The following is a 17501-nucleotide window of genomic DNA, read 5'->3' as shown; positions in this document are numbered from 1 at the left end:
GCAAGCGGCTCGGGAACAGAGAAGCGCGCCCGGAGCAGCAGCAGCAAGCAGCCGCCTCAGGAAGAAGAAGGAGAAAAAAAGAGCGGAGCGGAGGAGAGGAAAGGAGAGGGGGCGCTAGGAAGGGAGAGGCAGGGGGGAAGGACCTGTCTCTGCTGGATGCTGGATTTCGGACTGTCTTTGACTCTCCCCTACTCCTCAGCGCCGGAAGTGTTGAGGACTCGCGGGCCAAACCCAACCACGCATAGACCCCGCCGCAACCGCCCAGCCAGCGGGCGACACCCCGGTGCCACAACATAACAACCGAACACATAACACCCTAATACGCTCAGCATCGCTCTTAACTCGCCTACGTTGCAAAGAGAGAAGACATCTCGCCATTACAAAAATCATAAACAGGCGGCCGCCTCGCGCACAGAAAGCGACGCACTAACAAGGTAACGACGCACCGCCCACCACCCACACCCCACACCCCACCCAAACAAACACAACGGACAAACAACGCAAACAACCAACGCGGCACCACCCCGCCCAACCCCCACCCACAACCCAAAAAACCCAGAGCCAGACAGGAAACCAGAGATAAGAGCCCGACCGAGCGCGAACACAAAGCCGCCAAACAAGACACCGGTGTACCGCGCGAACGCGGTCAAGCCCGACGAGGAACACCACAGGAACACGGGCACCACAATAAGGCTGCCCACAATAAGGAAAACCACAGCGCACAAAGGAACCAAGACACCAGCATAGACCAGTAACACACAACAACAAGCCAAGCAATCCCCTACAACATAACCAACATAAGAACATTTCTCAACCTATAAATAACAACCACAAATCACCTACGCCGACAGAATACACAAAAAAACCATAACACGAGCCACCCCTCTTTTAGGGCGCGTTTGTTGCGTGCCGATGCGCGCTCGTTAAAGATTGGTTGTGTTGCGGGTGTGGTCGGGTGTGGCAGCGCGCACACGTGTGGCCTCACGCCACGGCTCTACCCCGGCTGCCCCGGGGCTCCCCCCAGGCAGCTGCCAGCCTTCTCTTCTCTCCGCCTCCTCTTCCGGCGGGTTCCAGCCCAGCAGCGAGGCCTGCTAGGGAAACGAGGAGAGTTTGTTGGTGTGTGGCGGGGGGGTGGGGTAGGATGAGGGCAAAGTGATTGATCAGAGTCGGACGTTTCCACTGGAACTGCCCACTCTACACCGGGGCAGGAGGGTGTGTGTGTATGGGGGGGAGATGTGAGGACGGGGATGGGGGGGTCTACGTGAATTATGCGTCGGCCGCTTGCTTTGAAGGGAGGATTATTAATATTAATTATTACATTTAATCAGTGTAGAGGAGGGAGGGTGCAGGAGGGATCCGAGGCCAAGCGTTTGCCATGGTGAGGGGTGCATGGGACGAGCGGCCGTGGGGGACTCCCGGTTGCGGTCCGAGGAGGGCTCCCTTCTCCTCCTCCTCCTGTCTCGGCGGGGAAGGGAGGCATGGGGATACAAAGGTTTTTCCTGGTTAGGCTTTTATTTCTTTGTTTACTCTCCCGAAATCACTTAAAAGAGAGCACATCGGGTTGAAAACTCAGCGTTCTTAGCGTTGATGAAGGGGCTCGAAGATTTGTTCAGAAAACTTACCAGCTCCCTCTATGAGGGCTTCTGCTGTGAGCAGGCTCTCCCAGACCAGCGAAGAACACAGTTGTTTCCTTTCACTGAATTCTTTTTTTCTTGTTTTCTCTCTTCCCCCTCCCCTTCTCCCTCCCTCTCTCCCTCCCTCCCTAACAGAATCATATTATTTCTTTTTTTAGCTGTCGCCACTTACCCTTGCATGTATGGCTTTTGAGTGCCTGCTCCTGCTTGGTACTTCTTCAGACTACTGTCATTCGTATTTTATTCTTTAGCCCAGTCTCTGCACAGCTATTGCCTCAAAGAAGCATGATGGTTTCTTTGCAGGGATGATAGTTTTTGTGTTCCCAGTTCTGACATAACGTAAAAGGGTCAAATCATTTACACAGAGCAGCTAAGGTTTTGTATTTATGCGCTCGTTCACTTGTCACCTTAAACTGCTCTCTTTGAGAAGAGTCTGTACATACTGCTTTGGAGTTTCCTGTCTGCAGAGATGAGCTTTTTTATTCATGAAGCCTGTATTCTCATAAACTCAGAATGTATTATAGAAAGTTATGATTATTGTCTTAGACTTTCAGAGATTGCTTCCAACTTCTATGAATAATTGGGAGGTTTATTGTGAATTTTGTTGCAGAGATAGAAAAATGCATAGTATGTGTTTTTGCATTCTCTTGTATCTGTTACTGCTCTCCAATGTTATAATGGTTAGTAATTTCTTATATTGGTATTAAAATGTATAATATATTATATGACTTTCCGCTTTGTTGGAAACACACGAAGCTCCTAAAATTCTTAAACAGAGCAACTCTGAAGAAGAAAAGATTCTCTTCTCTCCTAAGTATAATCACATCACATGTACTTGCATTTTACTTCAGGTGGCTTTTTATTTATTATTATTATTATTATTATTTTTAATAGCTTCTCTAAAATCAGCCTCATAAAATCTTCTATTACTGTTTTGTTTTTTAATGTGCAAAATTGACAGCTGGTCAGTTTAATAAATTCAGCTCTCCAATTTTGCCCAGTCAAAATTGTTAAAAGCTGTAGATGTATTAGTGTGGAATTTTGAAGGAAATGTGTTACTTAGAAAGGAAGAGGGATTTAATGAGACTTGTTACAGGAGTAGCTTTCCAATTTTAGTTTTGTCATTTGTGGTAATATGGTGAAGTATATTTAGATTTCTTTCAGTGCAGGAGTGATGTATAGCTTTTCTATATACACTTTAAGAGCTGAAAGCTTCATCTAAGTAGAAGACATACTCTAAGAAGGAACTAAGATATTCATTACTGTCTGTGTGTGCTACAGCAGTCTATAAGGAATAGTGTGGAAAGGAAAACACTGTTTCAGTATTCTTAGACTTTGATAAAGTATCTTAAAATTTCCTTTTAGATTCATCAGTCACATTAACTATTTTTAACAGAATAGAATAATATGAATTAAGCATTCTTTTCTGGCTGTTATGTAACTTAAATAGCAGCATTGACAGTGAACTAAATGGAGGACAGTAAGTCAATGGTTAGTGCCACGGGATGGTTTATAAAAACAGATATGGGGGTGTATGAAAGAATGAAATACCCACTATTTTAAATCTAGTCAGCGATTCAGCTTTCATTTTTTTCTGATTGCCATTCATTTCTACATTTGAATAAAGCACAGACAAAAACTACAAAAGCCAGAGTAGGAATCCCTCTTCATCTTCTGCTGTGTGTGCTAAGCCACTAGGGGCCTGTATAAACTGCTCTCATACAGCACATACCAGTACATGGCATATGCTAACACTTTCACCAGACTTTTTTTCCATAGATACCTAACATCAAAAGCAAAGTTGTCACTCACTTATTCCTTAGTAACAAGTGAGATAGCTGTTAGTTTAGAACATGCATACAGTTTATTTATTATTCTGGAGATTTTTGCTCTCCTTCATCTGGATGCCCGGTCCTTTATAATGTCCAGCATTGTTTTTTCCTCCTTGAACTCCTGACTGCTGTGGCAGCTGGGGAAGAGTGCTGACTTGGGAGGTGCAAAATTTGGGCAAAGTCAGATTTGTATGTTTCCATGCATTTCATATTTTCTGTAAGCTGAGGAAATCAGATTTGTTGCTTTTGTGTTTCTTCTATTAGATTAGTAATGGTACTGTTCAGTGCAATTGTAGAGTTAAAAGATAAACTAAACGGGATTACTTTACGGCGGGAACAGACATAGATTGACGGTGTATATAAACTAGCTTTGTAAGTCGTAAGCAAGTTTACAAGTGTGCAGACTCTAAGGCATTGGCTAGAGGGTACACAGCATTTCTGGGGTCTGGGCTGGAGATAAGCTATACATTTTTGAATGTCAGTTTCAGAAATTTAAAGTTGACGAACCATAGCATTCTTGATAGTCATTAAGCAATATAGTCAAGTGTATTTCTGGTGTTCCATTGTTGATTTTCAGTTTTTAAAACTGACAAGATGGACAATCTGTAAAAGAGCACAGCTGAAATATTTGCATATTGGATTTCTTTCAAAATAAACTTCCGTTACTAAGCTCCTTGAAAATTATTATTTAAAGGGATTTTCAAGCTGCATCAATGTAATGTCATACAATCTAAATGCAGCCTCCTTGTGGTATGCTATTTTTTTAGTAATTTATCTTTAAAATTGCATAGTTCTATATATCATGCAATGCTGGACCAGTTGCGGCTAGGGACTTCTTGTCGTATTTCTGACAACAGTTGTGCAAATATTGACTAAGTTTAGTTTTTTGAAATATGTATGTGCATTTGTGTAAAATCACAATGGAATTTAATGAAATACACTCTAAAGGTCTTGTGAAAAGGCAGACATCTGAACGAAACTCTTAAGTTCACTGAGTGTCTGTAAACTGAGGTGGTGTCTCCAAAATGCAGGGGTTAGGTGTTTCATTTGCCATTTGAATATCAGGAGGAACAGTATATAGTACAGGACCATGGGCCATTGTGTTTCACTTCAGTGTAAGATGATGACAGTTTTTTTAACCTTCTGTTTTTTGACACTTGAGGAGAAGGTATAGATAGTGGCAGTTTACGTCAAAGGTACATAATTCTGTTAGTATTTTAACAAGAGCTTGCTTAGGCTCTATATCTATTTAACCATGGTCTACAATGGTCAACATAACAATATTTTTATGAAAACTAAATTTCATATAGTCTGTGAACTGTCTATATTATCTGCTCAATCACTGTTTTCTTTACAAAAGGCCATAAATGAAGCTAGCAAATGAATGTGCCATGGCAATTTGTGAACCTAAAGCCAGAATGCATGTTCTAATACAGTATCAGGGATTTAATAAATAGGAACAAATAGGAATAGCTGTTTCTCTTGGAGATCTACTACACTGAAAGTGCCAGTAGAATTGAAGAAATCTTACGGTGGAAAAAGAATTGCATGAGAGTGCTTTGCCTGTAAATTCCATTCCAACAAGCTTCACTTTACTCATTGCTTAAGCTGCTGTGCATTGATAGAACCATATGTCTAGTATTGCACAATTTTAGCTTACATTTCAAGAGCTCAGATGGCTTTTGGTTTGCAGTTGATAATATTTATTAAAACATTGCATGATCATACCGTTCTATGGAAAATGGTTATCTGAAATTAAGCAAACTTAAAATAATATGGTTTGCAAATAAAATGGTTACACTAAGTAAATTATTGTATATATATATATATGTATATACTGAAGGCATTGCTACTTAGAAGATCGTTGTTCATTCAGGTTATTTAAATTCATTCTTAGGAGTATCTCTTCACAGTAACAGTTCTATTTATCAGTTTATTTTTAAATCTATCAGTAAATCTGCATAGTCTACACTTTTCTAAGAGAAAAAGGCTTACAGTTTAAAGTGTCTTATGCTTAATGCCATGATATCCTTCTCTGTAAGCTCCGCAGCACAGTAACACCCCCCACTCAATAAATAAATAAATAAATACACAAACGGTAAGGTGATAGAGGTGGTTAATTTAGCAGTAGAGTTCCAAAACATAAAAATACAGAGATTTTTACAAAGATCAAATCCCTTGCTTCTACCTGTGTGTTTTATGTCTTCCTTCCTGGAAAATTCCTTCATGCAAGATAACTGAAAATGATGGAATTTCAGGCTCATTTTTTGTATCACTGGAATACATCATAATATGCTATAGTGCCTTATGCTGTACTTCTATATCATTAGGCCCAACAAAATTATTTGAGTTTTCCAATAATCCTCTAATTAGGGGAATCAGTGCACTGGTATACAGAGTAATTTGCTGTTTGCAGATGATCAAAATGGATGTCCTGGTTAGTGCCAGCTGAACTGCTCACATATGTTGAAGTCAGATAATGCATACTGTTGCTCCAAGCAGTTCATCAGATGCGGTAATGCAGGCAAGTGTGTTGCTCTTTCTTTTACAGTTCGTAGTGTTCTGGAAATTGCATATCTGCATGTCAGAGTTCAGTAAGCGATGTGTAAAATCTGACTTTTGAGATGGAAGAATTGGCTGATTCTCATAATGAATTTAGTCCGTGCCAACCTGACTGAAACTAACATAGGTCAGGTCTTAAAATGATGAAAAATTATGTATTCTCCTTGTAAACATACACAATCCCACCTTAATTTCAGTGTCTCAGCTTTGTTCATGTACTGGTTTTATCCAAAACCTGACTTTTTGATACTTGTTTTGACTCAATGAAGGGCAATTCAGACATTTCCAGTAACAATATTGCAGGCATTCTGACCTTCATAAAGTAATTGTTTTCTAAGTTTGAGCTAGATAATTTCACTTGGTTTGCTATACTGATTGGATTAAAAATTTCTTAACAGTTTTTGAACTACCTACAGGCTGTGTTATTTTATAAAGACTTTCCCTGATGCAGAAATCAGTGTGAAAGGAATACAAAGATTGCCTCTTCTCTGTTCTCCCCCCTTCCGTTCTCCCCCCTTCCGTTCTCCCCCCTTTCTTTCTCCCCCCCCCTCGGTTCCCCACCCTCCATTCGCCCCACTCTTCTCCCTCCCTTTTTCCCCTTCTTTCCTCTCCCTCTTCCCCTCCCTCTTTCTCTCCCCCCTCCATTCTCCTCCCCTCCATTCTTTCTACTTCCCCCCCCCCCACTCCTCCATCCCCCTTCCCCCCTTCCCCCCTCCCTTTCCCGCTTCCTTTTCCATTTCTTTCTCTCCCTGCTCCCCAGTTTTCAAATCTGAGATTTGTGCATCCTTTATAAAAATGAGGAACACATCCTTTATTAAAGCGCAGTGCTTTTTACTTTATTTATTTATTTATTTATATCAGAAGTAATCTTATTAAAGTTACTAAAACATATGGGAAATATACATACTTTTTTTTTTTTCTTTTTCCATTATGCCACAGAAAGAAGGTATAATGAGAAAGACGCGTGTCATGATTACTTGCAAAGATACAAAGATACGATTATTTTATCTGTGTTCACTTGAATAATTAAGTATCTCTGAATCATATTTAGAATTCCTTTTTCTTTTTACTGTTCTTAATGGAAGGAGTTTTCTTCCTTTCTGGAATTTATGGGATGTCTTTTTTAAAAAGACAGTTTGTAAATTTAGGATCAGAAATTTCCTGGCTAGGTTTTCTGTGGTATGATCATCACTTGCATCATTTCCTTGCATTTTATGGTACGTTTTATTGAAATCCTGTTTACAGGTGCACTGTGTATTAGCGTAGGAATTTGCTGGCTTTTTTTTTTTTTTTTTTTTTTTTTTTTTTTTAACAATAAGCATACAGCTATATTTTGCATACCAGAAGAATCAAATTTTTAAAAACACTGTTTCTGTTCACTAGATTAGAATTCTGTCTGCTTATGTGTAGATAAAAGTCATTAGTTTGGCTTGAAGTACACGCAATAAGAGTTTTCTAAAACACTATGCAGAAAGGAGGGTAGGAAGGTTTATTTTTTTATTTATTTATTTTTCTTTGGGATGATAGTGCATCTTAGAAAGCTGCTTAACTACTGCCCAGTGCAGCTGTCCTTCTCTGAAAGATTAGGTTTCAGGAGCAATGATGGATGTTGAATGCCTGAAGCCAGTTGTGGGTTTTGCTCTGAGGTCAGTGATACTGATGGAGGGTAGAAATTTACAGTCTTATGTCTTTACACGAACATTTCCAGTAACATTTGGAGGAAAAAAGAAATAAGCACATTCATTGCGCTTCAGAAATCAACTTGTTTTAGTGAGAAAATGTGAGTATATTGAAGAGTAATAGGAATAATTCTAGTAATGTAGATGCTCTTCTGTTTCACAGAAACACCCAGAAATAGAAATAAAAGCTAAATACTGTAATGTGACTTTGTTTAGAATAAAACTGTAAAGTTTCCATTCTGTGTGAAGGCATTTGAAATTTACACTGTTGATTTGTTACTTCTGTTGCTTCAGACATACTCACATAGAATGTATTCCTTTTTTTTTTTCTTTTTTTTTTTTTCCACTAGAAATGTGTTGTATGGTTTTGTAGAAAAAAAGTGTTAGTTGTCACCAGCAAGTGTAACTAAGGCAAATTGGATATTCATCGACGATGAAAGCATAGACATAGCATTTAGTTCTGTTTTGTGTGTGTATCACAATGCCTGTTGTGATCATGATGGATAAACTGGATAGCTGTGACTCAAGCCTTTAGAACAGTTCATTAAAATAAGACTTCGAGAGTTTGTTTTATTTATAAACTATCTACCTTCCTGGAACTGTTGCAGTTTGCTCATGAGTTACGGTGATACAATTAAATTCCATAATGAATGTTGCTAAAGAAGGGTGCTCAACTAAATGTGATGTTAATTGTTAAGGCTGCAGACCTTTTTTGAGTTGTTTGTATTAATTTCTCCCTTAGTAGCATAGATAGGTTTTTTTCCTTCATGCTTTAGAATAGCTGTCCTGATAGGCTCAAAGCCCTTGGTAGCTGGTGAAAAAGATTTCCTTTGACAGTAGCATTGTGTGGATCAGACCCTTTGTGCTTTTTCTTACATGACAGAAGCTTTTATTTCAGGTAATCTTAGCATTGATAAATTCAAATACGGAGAAGAAAACTTAATAAAACATTTGTTGAATTGATTTATACTATCTCATAAATTAGGGAATAAAATGCATTTTGGTGGAAAGAAATATGAATCCAACAAGAATCATTTTGAACAGTATGCATTGAGGAAATGGAATTTTGCCAGATGCATATGTATTCTACTTATTGGCAGGATGCCATCAACTTTATTTGGAAAACTGTCATTGCTTAAGTAATATTCACTATTTAATGATTTATTTTACTATAAATAACAGATGGGCTCTTTGATCAGTTGTTGTGGTTCTTTTTTTTTTTTTTTAGTTTGTTTTGTTGTTGGTTTGGTTTTTGTTTTTTTGTTTTTTTTTTTTTCATTTCATTTTTAGCCTATTTCATGAAGAATGGGAATTTGTCAAATTATCATTAAGTGCTTCAATTATCTATTCTTGATTAGCAGAATTTTCCAAACATCAAAGTAATTTTGCTGGTCTAGCTTGAAATGTCTTGTATTTTTGGATAATGTTTTTGCTTTTTGTGAGAAACCTTGAAATTTTCTATTTTCCTGCCACTTGAAAGATTTTTTAAATTTTTTTTATTTTTTTTTATTTTTAGTATTAATGTTAAGAAATATGTGTCTTATCTGGCATCTGAGATTTTTTGTTAAAAAGAAGCAATTTCTTTTTTTTTTAATGGATAAGCCAAATCTACAGAATGGTCACATGAAGTTTCAGCATCCTGACTAGATAAAAATTTAAAATATATCATGGGCAAAAGGTAAAACTAACAAGTGGTAGTAAATGCCTGCAGGGGTAAACATACCTCAGTAAGAATCCTTAAATTTCTTTGATTTCATTTTTCAGTATTACAATGACTGGTTAAAAAACAGAATGTTGATGCTGTATCACTAATATTTCATTTAATTGGAAAGTTTTTGGACAGTTTTTGGGCTACACGGAATAAATGTGCTATATACCTAAATCCAACCTGCTTTTTTTCCATTTTTGGGGGGCTGTATTTGATGCAATAAATATGTGTCCTTCTAGACAATGTAATCCCTAAAAGAGTGCTTAATAGGACTGTGTCCCTGGTTGATTTATTCATAGGATTGCTTTATTATCTATTGCACAAGGGTAATCTTATTCCAAAGGTATTAGACCACATGAAAATAACTGCTGGACTCCTAGAGATGATAATTTCTTTATCTTTGAGCAAGCCTGATTTATAATATCAGTCCGTCATTCTGCAATCTAGAGGGAACTACATAATTTATTTAAGGTGCAATGGCCTTAAAACTGTGTTGCTTCATCCTTGCTGATCTCTGCAGAAGTCTGTTGGAGAGGGCAGGGGGAGATTAATAAAGAAATAAGAGATTATGAAGGGTATGATGGGATTTTTTCTGTCAGTTGAATGAGTCCAGTGCTTAATATTGTTTTAATAGATTTGTTCTTGAACTATGGTAGGCATTCTCCATTTGTATTGTTTTTGTTGCTTCTTTTTTTTTTGGGAGGGGGGTGGGGGGGTGGAGGGTGATGGTAAGAATGTGAGGAACATGTCATTGCAATGCAAAATTGTTGGTTTCCTAAGTTAACTTCATACTACAGGCACCAATCAGGGAATTAGGTGGAGATATTTTCAGCATTTTGTACCTATGATCCCTGTTGCTCAGATCTATTTTATTTTTAGTGTGAAAGAACACTTGAAGATGTTGAGGAGCTCAGGGATATGAAGAAACCTGAATTCACCCACTCAAAAGGTTGAGTATAATTCTGCAGCCTCTGAAATTTCTCACTAAAGCAAAATTGCCACTTTTATTGCTGTGACTGGGAGTGTCCCTTCCCTGCATATTCTTTCCCCAAGTATTTGTCCTCCCTGTTTTCACACTTATTGAAGCATTTCATCTAGTGATATTAGTTCTGTATGGAAAATGATTAATTGCAGTCCTTATGTTTTCATAGGGAAATACTGATGCATATTTAATTCCAAGTCTTCTGTACTGTGAATCATTCTCAAGTTTGAGTCTTTAGACCTCTTTCGAACATAACTCTCTATAGCAGTCTTTATTTCTCAGTTAGATCATAGATAACATTTTGAACTCTTGATAGCTATGTTGTCTTTATCTCAGAATGTTATCTAAATTAGCATACTGGTGCTCTATTTATTATTTCCTAGAAATCCCCCTGAAGATGGATCTTCATTAGAATCTCAGAGGCTTATCTTACATTTTCAACATCTTGAACATGTACATCTTCCAAGTACTACATTCTTGCTTTTTTTTAACATTTCCTACATCATCGTAATAGTAATTTACAGATATCTAAGTTTATCTACCTGACTAATTAGAGATATCTAGAAAGCAGTCTTTTCAATGTAGACATTTCTATCTATTAATGTACTTCAGATAACGTGTATAATGTACATCTGCTTCTTATGTTAAGGTGTTTGAACAATTCTGGGCTCTTTATTGTTTAAAAAAAAAACAAACAAAAAAACAACAAAAAAAACCCGAAAAAACAACAAAAAAGTTGTGTTCTCTTTTATGTCTCGGATATGACAACATAACCATTTTTTTGCCCTTTACTTTCCAAGCAGCTTCCTATTTTTTGTATCAGAAGGCTCTGCATACTAACTCAAGATGAGCAGTGTGTGCTTGCAGCTCACAGTGCTAGCCAGATCCTGGGCTGCTTCAGGAGAAAAAGAGGCCAGCAGGTCAAAAGAGGTGATTCTGCCCTTCTACTTTGCTTTTAAGAAGACCCTACCTGCAGTACTGCATCCAGTTTTGGAGTTCTTAACATAAGAATATTGAGTTATTGGAGTGGGTTCAGAGTAAGGCCACAAAGATGATCAGGGGGGCGAAACACTTTCTTTATGAGTTTAGGCTAAGAGAGCTGGAGTTTTTCAGCCTGGAGAAGATTCTGGGGGGATCTTATAAAAGCCTTCCAGTACCTGAAGGGGGCCTACAGGAAAGCTGAGAATGGATTTATTTATTTATTTCTGACACTATTCCTCACAACATCCTCATGGAGAAGCTAGCTGCATGTGGTGTGTATGAACATAACAGTTTGCTGCGTGAAACACTGGCTGGCTGTCCAGGCCTTGTGAGTTGTGGTCAGTGGAGTTATTTACAGTCATAGAATTACAAAATCACTCGGGCTGTAAAAGACCTTAAAGATCATTGAGTCTAACCATGACCTAACCATACTACCCTAACAACCCTCCTCTAAATCATGTTCCTGAACACCAGATTCAAATGATTTTTTATACACATTCAGGGATGGTGACTCAACCACCTCTCTGAGGAGCCTTATTCCAGCGCTTAACAACACTTTCTGTAAAGAAGCTTTTCCTGGTATCCAGCCTAAACTAACTCCATTGGATTTCCATATGGCAGCCAGTCACAAGTGGTGTCCCCCAGGGATGGTACTTGGGCCACTCCCGTTTAACATTTTAATTGATGATCTTGATGAGGGGATTAAGTGCACCCTCAGTAAATTTGCAAATAACACCAAGTTGGGAGGGAGTGTTGATCTGCTGGAGGGTAGACAGCACTACAGAGGGATCTGAACAGACTGGATCAATGGGTCAGGGTAAACTGTATGAGTTTCAATGGGACCAAATGTTGTGTCCTGCATTTTGGTCACAACAACCCTAGTCAACCCTGCAGGCTTGGGGAGAAGTGGCTGGAAAGCTGCCTGGTGGAAAGGGACCTTGGTGTACTGATGGACAGTCAGATGAATATGAGCCAGCAGTGTACCCAGGTGGCCCCAAAGGCCAATGGCAGCCTGGTTTATATCAGGAATGATGTGCTGAGCAGGATTAGGGAAGTAGTCCTATGCCTGTACTTGGGTCTGGTGAGGCCCCACCTTGAGTACTGCGTTCGGTTTTGGACACCTCAATACACAGAAAGGACATTGATGTGCTGGAGCATGTCCAGGGAAGGGCAATAAGGCTTGTGAAGGGCCTGGAGGGTATGAAGAGTGACTGAAGGAACTGAGGCTGTTTCGTATGGGGAAGAAGAGGCTGCAGGGAGACCTTATTATTCTCTTAAAGTACCTGGAAGGTGGTTGAAGTTGGACTGGTCTCTTCTCACTTGTGACAGGTGACAGGACAAAAGGAAATGGCCTCAGGTTGCACCAGAGGAGGTTTAGGTTGGATGTCGGGAAGAACATCTTTACAGAAAGGGTTGCTATACACTGGAATAGGTTCTTCAGGGCAGTGGTTGAGTCACCATCCCTGGGTGTGTTTAAAAACCATTTGGATATGGTGCTCAGGGACATCATTTAACAGAGGGCTGTTAAGACTTAGGGTAGTATGGTTAGTTTGTGGTTGGACAGCAGATAAAGAAAAATAGGCCTGCTTGGTGTAACAGTTTTTTTTCTGGCTTTTTGTGTCTTGAAAACTTAAGTATAATAACTAAAAAACAAACAAACAAAAATAATTTCAATGCCATTTTTGTATCTGAGTCTGTAGATTCAGGGATAAGATTTGCTTCTACATTATGACTCCTTCTGTGCAGATGTTGCATTCCATATATTTGTATTATTCAGACAATTTTTTTAATGCTTATCTCTGACTGAGGTAGGAAGTTTTTATTGAGACACAGTGCTGATTAGTTATTGTCATAGATGACTTGCTTTATAGAGGATCCTGGAAGTTCAAATTCCTATTAGACATTTCTGGAGTGTAGGTTATCATGCTTTCAAGCTCACTTAAATTCCCAATTCTCCATACAAAATAAGGGTGATGTGTTTTTGGGGGGAGGACTTGGCTTTATTTCTGAATCTTTTAAATTTTATTAATAGGCATAATTTATTAGACATTGTTGTATTCAGTGTGTGTTTATTAGCGTGCTATATTACTACTCCTTTTTTAATTCTTGAGAATATTAGGGCGTGTTCTTGCTGTTCTTACTTCACCTGTGTAGTTATTATTCCACCTACTGAGTTTCTGAGGTGATACTAGTGTTTAGCAATGGATGTTTTTCTAGATGTTTTTCTGTGCTTTGGAAGCAAGAATCAACATTTTCCTGTTTTTTGTTCGTTTGTTTTTGTTTGATTGTTTTTTTGTTCGTTTTTTGGTTTTTTTGCAAGTTTTGTAGTGTAAGGTAGATTATGGCTTCTGTTGAAGCTGTGGTTTTGTTACTGTATTTTTAGTGTTGACTGGAGTTGTATTTAATTAGTAATTTTGATATGGCCTTCTGGCAGGTTTCAAGGGTGAGTTAAATTTTCAACTGCTGGAGGAAAAATGAGAGAGTATACTTCTGCTGGGTACGGAGCTGTGGAAGTTGAGAATTTGCATTTTGCTGAGAGTGTAGATGCATGTTTAATAGTGTGGGTGTTTTTTTTTTGTTTTTTTTTTTGTGGTTGAAGCTTGTCTTAATCTATGTAGTATCTGAGGCTTCTTTCAGAATTAAGTTTTTGACTCTTCGGATGTTGTGTTCAATTCTTGTACAGTTTGAGAGTCCTGTTTTTACAAAGATCAAACAGCAATAATTCTCACTGAGACTTTGTAACTCAGAATATGCAGCATATTTTATCAGTATTATGTCTTTTTCCAGGTAGTTCAAATATTTAGTAGATTAAAGTTTTGATTTTTCAGTTCTTAGTTTCCTAATGCACACTATTTCATTTTTTTCTGCCTTCAAATTAGATGAAGGCAATAACACTCAGTTTTTCTTGTCCTTATAATCTTCCTCACTTTTGATACAGTGCTGATGCTTTTTCTGGTTTTCTTATTTGTGTGTAGATAGATTGAGAGAAAGACGGGAGCTTTGTCTCGAATAATTCTTCCAGTAATGTTTCCCTGAAGATATTATTCCATAGAAAATTTGGAGTCTTCCTTTGAAGTATTGTGAAAATATCTTTTAGGTTCAGCAATTCCCTTTCAGATTTTGACTGTGAAAGCAAGATGGCTATTTTCTGATATTTCTTAAACCACTGTATAGGTGAACCTTATCCTCACAATACTGTGACTTCCTTATCACAGTCTATCAGAACTATATATTTGCTGGATATTTTGCTAATCGTATGGCAAGCTTAAATTAATAATTACAGCTGAGAGGGTTTAGTGTGTGACTGCTATTCAAATAACTGATCATTTAACTAGCATCACTGGAGTGAGCTGATGTTCAATTGCTTTGATAACAGTCTCAAATTACTTTATATTCTCAGATGGGCAGAATCTTAGATCTCAAGTGGATTACAGTCAGACAATCTTCATATATAGCTATATGTTTCCATATTAAGTGCCTAGGTTTGCTGGTGTACAAAATACATACTTCTGTATTATTAGCTTTTACTTGAGCTACAAAAAATAGTTTAAGATCTGCATTTTCAGAATGACTCAGAGGCATGAAGAAATTATACACTTATGCGTCTCAAATTCACTGTCCAGACAGAGATTATGGAGGTTTGCAGAATTATGAAAATTAGTCCAATTAGCTGTGCTTTGTAAAAATCCTGTTACTGTTTCCTCCATTTTACACAAGTGTATCTTTGTAGGTATCTTCATTGGTTTACTATCCGCAACTCATTCTATTTTGTGTCTTTACCTAACACAGTAGGAGTAATTTAGATAAAAAGATCTGATTGTAAAATAGTCTAATTTTCTCTTGTTATATTTCACTAATTATCTGGAAATACAGCTCTAGGTATTGAGAGTCATGTAATCAAATTCCCTGAAATGACTGTAGAAATGCAGAATATTCCTGTCCGCTTCTAATGTTAAGCACCTCACATCAGACTGGAAATTTAAATAGCTTTTTTGAGTGTTAAGAAGATAATTTTCTGTTGTAGATTAATGAATGACTGTTTTTAAATGAGCTTCATTATGGAAGGACAGACCTCATGTGTAAGAATTCCTTGGTAATAAAAACTGTTTACTGCATATAACTCACTTTATGCAAATACTCATGCAATATCAAATAGATTTAATTGTTCATCAGGTTTACAGGAACTAGTTCTTCATCCTGTCATTCTATATAGTAAAAATTTGTATGAAAATATGTGAACATATATTTGAAAACGTAATCAAGGACAGAAAGGATAATGAAATGTGCTTTACTGAATTCACACCTATTAACCACACACACAACTTCACCCATATATAACATCATTGAAATCCATAGTCTTATATATGAGCATATTAAAAAAAAAAAATCAAAAACAAACAAACAAAAAACATATACGTGGTATAAAAGTAAATATGTGATGGAGCTGTTTTTAAATTTGGATGTTTTGGAGAAGAAAGAATTTTCTATTTATTTAAGTTAATTTGCTTTTCTCGGTATATTTTACCTTTCTTTTCAGAATTTTCAAATCAGTATTAGCACAGGTGCTTTAAGGAATGGAGCTTTAAGGAATGGAGTTTACTATGTGATTTAATTAATGGGAAGAATTGAAGCAATATATTACTTTTCTGGCTGATATTATTTGTTTTTCTTTGCAGTTCTCACTCTGTCATGGTCTCTTATCTCTAGATCTGTATCCATTACAGGGACAACAGGCCCTCAGGCACACCAGCTCAAAATGGGAGGTAGAGAGAAAGGGACAAAAAAGGAAAAAAAAAAAAAAAAAAAAAAAAAAAGAACACCAAAACAAAACAGCAGTAGTGATCTGAGGAAGAAAATTAATTTACCAATTACAATAGCAGAAATACAAGTTAAGTGAGACTCAAGCTAATAGATAAATGAGAGTTTCTTGACTTCTAAACTAAGGTTCTTAATCTGATCTACCATATACTTGTATTCCTAACTCTCTTAGGATCACACTCTTGGCATGGATGGATAAGGACCAAACATGTGGTTATACAATGTTTCCACCATGGCTAATTCCCTTAAATACTAGAAATATTTTTTAGTAGAAGTCTATGTTTTCATTTGAGGCTTCAGATTTTCTTTGGAGGGATATTTTTTCTTTATGGCTAATAGCATTCATTCCCAAAGGGTGGTGGCTCTGTCCAGATATCTGTTAATTCCTCTGTCTCTGGCTTAGTCTTGACCATTGCTTCCTAGTAGGTGAATTTTGTTACCATCAAGCAACATGCTGTTGGCCCCAGTGTCCAACATTAAAGCAACCAGGTGAGAATAGTCTAATTCAGGGACTGCACAAATTCCTTTCTCGAATCTTGGGTTTCAGTAACTTTCAGACGTTGATGAGAAGTGGTAACAGTGACCTCCTCCTCTTTTCTCTACTCTTCTTGTCTTTTAGGTTTTTCTGTTGCCTTTCTCAGTAATGATGGTTTTGAGGAAGGCCTCTTGCTGGGTCTTTGTCTGCTTCCTCGGGTTCTTCCCATTCTAGATGTACTAACAGCTTTTTCCAATTCTGTCCTTCCACAGAGGCAACTGCCATCAACACTAGTGCCTCTTGTGATTGATCAAGTTGTGCATTTTTGATGCTCTTTCTCTCTAGCTCAACTCAGTCAGTCTTGTTAAGATTAGAGTCTATCTCATAAAAACTGGAGTCTGTCTCATTCACACTAGTGACTGTCTCACGTGGTTCAGATATTTTCTTGTTCAGATTAGAAACACTCACATTGGGATTGGAGGGAGTTTCATTTGGATTGGAAACTCTCGTTTTTTGTCTTAGATCGCAACTCAGAAAGCCTTTCGGTTTTGAACAATCTCTCTTTTTCCAAGAAAGTGTCATACAAAGGTTGGTAAGCAGCAAAGCCAGGCCCCAAATGATCTGTGTCTCCTCAGATCTAATGAAGCTGCAGCATCACTGATTTAAGTACCTACTCAGATTCTCAGAGTCTTTTAGGTTTTCAAAGGTGAAATCCTATGACACCAGGGGTGTCCAACTATCCAGGATTTTTCCTAAACACCTCTGTTCCATGCCACTCAGTATTCTCTGGGTTTGGGGAAGGCTTTCTCCAAAAAGTGTGAATAAGGAAG

General features: G+C 37.8%; 1 protein-coding gene across 42 annotated transcripts in view; it reads left to right on the top strand.

Moving 5' to 3' along the window:
* Nucleotides 1-17501, top strand: part of PTPRD (protein tyrosine phosphatase receptor type D) — a 1051440-nt gene that overhangs the window by 717139 nt on the left and 316800 nt on the right. The gene's annotated exons all lie outside the window — the stretch shown is intronic.

The sequence above is a fragment of the Coturnix japonica genome, chromosome Z (assembly GCF_001577835.2).
Source record: "Coturnix japonica isolate 7356 chromosome Z, Coturnix japonica 2.1, whole genome shotgun sequence".
NCBI lineage: Eukaryota > Metazoa > Chordata > Aves > Galliformes > Phasianidae > Coturnix > Coturnix japonica.
This window is presented reverse-complemented; position numbering and strand designations above follow the sequence as displayed.